The 7,193-nt window shown below is 36.0% G+C and overlaps 1 long non-coding RNA gene across 1 annotated transcript; it reads left to right on the top strand.

Moving 5' to 3' along the window:
• Positions 1-4,398: 4,398 nt before the first annotated feature.
• On the top strand, positions 4,399-6,616 carry LOC135196757 (uncharacterized). Its single transcript, XR_010310457.1, has 3 exons — positions 4,399-4,500; positions 4,713-4,781; positions 5,372-6,616. It is a non-coding gene; the product is annotated as an uncharacterized LOC135196757 (long non-coding RNA).
• Positions 6,617-7,193: the final 577 nt, after the last annotated feature.

Here is a 7,193-nt window from a genome sequence, read left to right as displayed (position 1 = left end):
AGTATGCTGAAAAAATATAAGACATGCGAATGTCTTATATATCTACTGCTAGCGAGAAATTTTGTCTGATTAGCCCAAAATCATGAGTAAGTGAATTTCATTATGCTCTACTTTCCTGCGAAATTTTATTTCGTTTTCTGTTGAAGATTCCTGTGTCCATTTCTGCAATTATAAGCTGCATTACATGTCATTATAAATGTAATGAACGAAAACAGAAGCAGTTTATCGCAGTGAAAGGATAGAAGCTAACCTACGTAGGTAATACATCCTTATTCATTGAACATCCGAGTCTTGCTTAAATTGTGAATTCATTCGGCCCTGGGCTTCAAATGGATATTAAGCTGTTCGTCCAAATATTCACAGCACTTACAGGATAAATATATATAAGAAGTAAATAACCAACTCAAACCAGGCAACCTATTTCATTTGATCGCTACAAAAGAACATTTATATTTTTAAAACACATCGCAGGGGGTTAGTGCCATCAGTACACCTCATGCAATGCACTGTAGGGCTTTACTTAAGGTTCTTTGCAGCGTGCCTTCGGCCTCTAGCTGCAACCCTTTTTACACCTTTTACTGTACCTCCGTTCATATGCTCTTTCTCTCACCTTCTTATCCACTTCATAGTGCAACTGCGGTTACGCCTTTGAAACCTTTCTACTCCCAATTTAGTTTTCCGTGCTGAATGACCTCATTGGTCCCAGCGTTTGGCCTTTGGCCAAATTTCAATATTCTGCTCCATATTGTCAACCAAAATTTTATCAAACGAATTTCTGATTATTGCGGGAGTGAATATATATTATTCCAGCGATTGGTACGATGCAAAATGTTGCAAAACTCTAGTTAGAAGAATAATGTTATAAAAAGGGAAAAAAATCATAGCGAGATACGAAGGCCAATGTCCAAGAATCAAAGGAACAAGGCAGAGACTTTTCCACCCTGATATTTTGGTCTTTTTCTCTTTATTTATTCACGTTTCTGGGAACTAGTTTTTTTTTCCTCTCTTGTTTTCGGTTTTTGCAGAATGGAATTTTTTTCTGTGTAAGTTTTGTTTGAATTTATATGGGCTTTTTAGGCTTGGTCGACGTGAATATTTGTCCCTTTTTTAATAACAATAATAACAATGATAATAATAATAATAAAACCACAAACCTGGACACACTTTGGTACACAAGCTATTTATAATAACACTAATAATAATATTGAAAATAATTACATATTAATTTTGTTTGACAATAATAATAAAGATACTTCAAAATAAAGTCGAGAAAATGAAAAAATAAAATAAATAGATAAGAAGAACCGGCCTTCCCAAATGGTTTTCAGTACGATCAAAAAGTTAGGTTGGGGTGGGGAAGGGGGTTGGGTGGGGGAGGGTGGGTTGGGTGGGAGCGGGAATTGCCCTAATCCTTTCCTTAATATTTTCCTTCAGAATTGGAGTCGGGGATTACGGCTGCCAGCGGCTTTATTGCTGAGACAACCACGAATTAGTTCTATGGGTCTCTGCCATATGGTTTCAGAGAAAGAGAGAGAAAGAAGTTAGGCTACCAGGGTTCTTGGATTATATATATATATATATATATATATATAATATATATATATATATATATATATATATTATATACAGAGAGAGAGAGAGAGAGAGAGAGAGAGAGAGAGAGAGAGAGAGTTATACCACCAGGTTTCTTAATTTTTAAGTACATGTCTACTACATATACGACAGCAAACTAAAGTAGAGGATATTCTAACAGCAAGTAAGAAAAAGAAATGGGCGTGGCTGGACATATAATGAGAATGTCATCAGATAATAATAGAATGGACCGATAAAAATAACAGAATGGGGTCCCCTATAGATTACAAGCAAGCAGGGGATGGAAGAAGAGAAGGCGATGGATTGACGAGCCAAGAAAATTTGCTTCTATACCAGCAAATTTTCTTGGCTCGTCAATCCATCGCCTTCTCTTCTTATATATATATATATATATATATATATATATATATATATATATATATATATATATATATATAGAGAGAGAGAGAGAGAGAGAGAGAGAGAGAGAGAGAGAGAGAGAGAGAGAGGTGGGGGTGGGCGGTCGTTTGGCTACCAGGTTTTCTTGGTCTTTTAAAGAAAGAGGGGAAACCAAGCTACTAGGAGGCCTCTTGGTTTCTTAAAGAGAGAGGGAGAGAGAGAGATATCATAGCTGGGCGTGGTCTCTCGACTTGCAACAAATTTATTCAATTTCTGAATAGAACTAAATCTGGAAAGGAACATTTTAGAATATTTAAAGAGAAAATTAAAACAGTAAACCAGCAAATTATAAGATAGCGGAAATATGCAAAAGAATAGAACAAGAATATAAAATTTAGGCCAAAATCCATGCGCTGCGCTGGGACCTACGTATGAGGTCATTCAGCGCTGAGGGGGAAATTGACAATAAGAAAGTCCGAAAGGCGTAACAGCTGTTAGAGAGGGTGGAAGAAAGATAATATGAACGGAGGGGCAGTCAAAGGAATGAAAGAGGTTGCAGCTAGGGGGGGCCAAAAGTTAAAAGAAGTATATCTTAGTTTTACCAGACCACTGAGCTGATTAACAGCTCTCCTAGGGCTGGCCCGAAGGACTGGATATTTTTTTACGTAACTAGGAACCAATTGGATACCTAGCAATAGGACCTACAGCTTATTGTGGGATCCGAACCACATTATATCGAGAAATAAATTTCTATCACCAGAAATAAATTCCTCTGGTTCCGCGTTGGCCGAGCCGAGAATCGAACTTCGGACCACCGGATTGGTAGCCGAGCGCGAAATCGAAACGGCCAACGTGGAACTTAGGGGTCCCAAAGGGACGCTGCAAAGACACATCGAAGTCATGCCTACAGTGCTCCGTGTGAGGTGCACTGACGGCACTACCCTTCTACGGAGGAAATCTGCAAATGAATAGAAACTAGAAGTGTAAATCCCAACATGGTGCTAAAACCGTCAGAGGGGAAATAGATCATCCAGGCGAGGTGGCGAGGGTTTTGACATTTCGTGACAAATCGCAATTAACCTTTGTCGTTTTTGGAGGAATTATGAGATGGTTGTGGATCCACTGACACCACCGTTTCGGCAGCAAGAGTTGGCTTCCTGGCTCGCTAAATCTATTATTATTATTATTTGAGAAAAGAAGCCACAGTATTTCAGGCCTTACAATGTGGCTGAAATACCATATTCATGATGCACATTTCAGCCACATTGTATTGACTTAGATATGCATCATGAATACAGTATTTCAGCCAATACAGTGTGGCTGAAATACAGTATTCATGATGCATATTTCACCCACATTGTATTGACTTAGATATGCATCATGAATACAGTATTTCAGCCAATACAGTGTGGCTGAAATACCATATTCATGATGCATATTTCAGCCACATTGTATTGACCTAAATGCTGGATTACGAATACAGTATTTCAGCCAATACAGTGTGGCTGAAATACCGTATTCATGATGCATATTTCAGCCACATTGTATTGGCTTAAATGTTGCATCACGAATACTGTATTTCATACAGTTTAAGACCCTCAACATACATGACAGATGTGATTTGAAATTGACAGCTATAATTATGACATATTTCTGCAGAATACTTTCGCTTACCACTTGAAATTCACCGTCGTTCGGAATAACGAAATGATCTGAAAACCTTCAAGAAAGAAAGCTGTTCATTTTTGCGATGTAAATTAGCTGATTTGACAGTTGATTCGCTGCTGTTAAATCATGCCAACGCTCACTCTCCCCATATATATATATATATATATATATATATATATATATATATATATATATATATATATATATATATATATATATATATATATATATATATATATATGTATGTATATATATATATATATATATATATATATAATATATATATATATATATATATGTATGTATATATATATATATATATATATATATATATATATATATATATATATATATATATATATATTTAAATGTCTATATACAGTGTACGTGGATTCTTTGAAATATCTTGACCTTAGGTCATATTGATCGAATACTACCCTGTTAGGAATGATTCCCAACATTTTCAGTTATTCACTGACTGCACTTATTATGACGTTTTCTCCCTGTTTACGCATCTGTGCCATTTTATAGGTATTTGCTGTGCGAGTGGTGCATTTTGACATCATTCAGGACATCATTCTAAATTTTCTTTTATCCTGTAGATCGTTTCTAGCATTCAGATCGCAGGAATCAAGCATTTCACCAAGCACTTCACTCTCCTGCCATCTGTCGTTTGTTTGACGAACTAAAAGTTCCCTGTAACGTGAAAATTACTTCCTTCTGGCTTTATTATCCTTGGTGAGCAAGTCTTTCAGTAGAGTAGCACGGGCGCCGTTGAGAATTGTTTCGAAGAGCTTTAAATATTGAATATTTTCTCTGCCACTCCTGTACAGCATGTTAACTGTCGCGATTTTGGCGTGGGTATGTTGTCACGGGTTTTTATCTTTTAATTGTCTTTGATGCAGATTTTTTTTCGTAAGTTTTATTCTACGCTGTGAAGCTTATTTGAAGTATTTTCCCTTTCAGATAGTTTTTTATACATAAAGTGCACCTTCCTTAGCTTTTTCCATCTAGTCTTAGGGACATTAGCTGCTACTATTGTTAATTTTTATCTACTTTTTTTTTATTTTCAGGTTGCTGGGATTCGTAGTCCGCGTTCTCAAGCCTCCGTTGGTAACTATTTTTCCCTTCTGAATTGACTGGTAAGTAACCTTCCTTTTAGTGTACTTTAATTTAGTATACTTTAACCGAACTCTGTGCAAGCTCGGCTTTCCCCCTTCAGGGGGCTTGCACTAAACTTTTAAACCTTACCTACTTGTTAAGCATTAAGTTTAACTAGTAAGTACGATGGAATTTTATTTTCAGGAATTTACTTTTCTATAGTGATCTTGGAGTTTGAAAGCTTGAATAGTTTTTTAAAACTAATATTTTTTGTTCGGAATCTTAATACTAGGGTTACTCTCCTTTAATCTTGATGCCTAAATAGCAAAAATTTAGACTTTAGCCTCTACAGGTTATAACTTTTAATTTTGGAAATTTTAGCTTAATTTTGGAAATTTTAAGTTCATTCACGAATGTCGGTAACCTTAAACCGCTAGATTAGGTTTTATTTGTTACTGTATTTAAAAAAATACTTCCATTAAACAAGGATATTGTCTTTAGATTTGTTAAAAAAAAATTTAAATTTTGTTCTGAAACTTAACAATGGATTTGCATTGCCATTGCCAAGAATAGTGTCAAAGCCGTTCATGTACTGATCATGCGGATTCTAACCTTGAATTTTTCTCGGCAGGTTCCTGCGTTTTCGAATAGTGACTGGTTACAATTCAGTTATCGTGGGCTGTGAAGAAACCTTTCTAAGTGCAGTTATGTCCTCGAACAAAAATAAGACGCCGGCGATGAGTTGGGTCTTATAGTGGCTAACGACAGCCAGGGATATTCAGTGGCAGTTGTGTAACCCTGGTTGCCTTCAACTGGAAGAGTATCTGATCTTGTAAGTTCTTTCGAATTCGGATTCTGCGTGATTTGGTTTTTAATCTTTGTAAAATTAGGGTGCTAATATATCTATTTGCAATTGTTTAATAAAGGTATAAATTCTGTTTAATAAAGGTGTAAATTCTAGATGTTTCTGGCTAATGAACGATGATTGGTACGTGTGAAAAATGCAAAAGACCAATTTGGTATAAAGTATGCAATCAGAATTGTCAGGTATGACGAAAATGGTGGTAGTTTAAGGCTATGGTAGTTTTTTTTTTTTTAACCTATTTTTATTCCCTTATGGAGAGGTAACCTATGCAAATATAAATTCTCCAGGAACTTGATTGCACCGGAGTTGTGGTAAATTGTCCAAAATGCCTTCTGCCTGAATACTACTAATCTGATTTGAAGAATGGTAATTGCCTCGAGAGAGGTATACTTGCACGCACGTGCACTATATAATGAATAGTTTTAATTGACTGTACGTAATATTATGAAATTTGTTTGGTCAACATTTAAGTATGAAGACGGCAACTAGTCTTAAATACTAGTCATTCACAGTTTAACTAATTAAGGGTTTAGAAACTGATGTAATTATTACTTAAGTGTGTGGTGCCTTAATACTTATTAATGTACATTGGAATGAAATACTGTAAGGACAAAATTTAATACGTATTGGCACGAAACACACTTTGGTAGTGTGTGATTATCGGGTAACTGGGAAAGCAAAATTGATTTACTGTAACAAGGGCGAAGCCTTGTTTATGGTTTCAACATCTACCATGTGAATCAGATCTGCGAAAATCTTGTATTGTACAAGCTAAAACAAACTATTTAATTAACGGTACGAATGCTGAAGGGGTAGGCCTCGTAGGGGTTTTCGTGCAGTCTCTGCACGTCACGAGGTGAGCTATAGATTTAAGGTTTTTTTTTAATCTTCCTTTCGGGTCTTGGCTCTTAACTTTCCATTTATTCTACCACTTATATTACCCGGCTCTTAACTTTACATTTATTATACCACTTATTTTACCTCGTCAAAGTCTTTTTTTCTAACATAACTTTTCCATTAGGCCCCGTCCACACGGCCGAGCTTTGCTAGACGAATTTTTGTATGATGTGACGTCAGAAGCGAAGAAACTGCAGCAAAGTTCTGACTTTTCTTGCTGTTTCTCCGCTTCTGACGTCACATCGGACAAAGTTCGTCGACCAAAGCTCAACCGTGTGGACGGGGCCTTAGTTTTGTGTAGCTGCGAAGTTTCCTTCTGTCACTAATAAAACTTTTTCATCTAGGTTTCTTATTTGAAGTGCGCAAATAGGTCCCAGTGTTTGGCGTTCGGCTTGAATTTTGTTCCATTCATGATGGGGTTGACAATAAGTAGTAAGAGAATAATAATGCCACTTTGAAGCCGTAAGCTAATAAAAGATCTTATCATTTTTTGCTTAAATATGATTGTCCTTTTTCTTCAAATGACATTGGTAGAAATTCTAAACACGAATTTTCTCAACACACGAAAGGATATAACATGTAGGTGAGAATGACAGATTTTTCTCGTATCTATGAGTTACAGTCGATATTTTTACACAAGATTGGCTACATACATTCCCTTCGGAATAAACTTTTGAATAGACGTCCGTAA

The sequence above is a fragment of the Macrobrachium nipponense genome, chromosome 18 (assembly GCF_015104395.2).
Source record: "Macrobrachium nipponense isolate FS-2020 chromosome 18, ASM1510439v2, whole genome shotgun sequence".
Classification (NCBI taxonomy): Eukaryota; Metazoa; Arthropoda; class Malacostraca; order Decapoda; family Palaemonidae; genus Macrobrachium; species Macrobrachium nipponense.
Note: the sequence above shows the minus strand (reverse complement) of the source record. Positions and strands in the feature narration are given on the sequence as shown.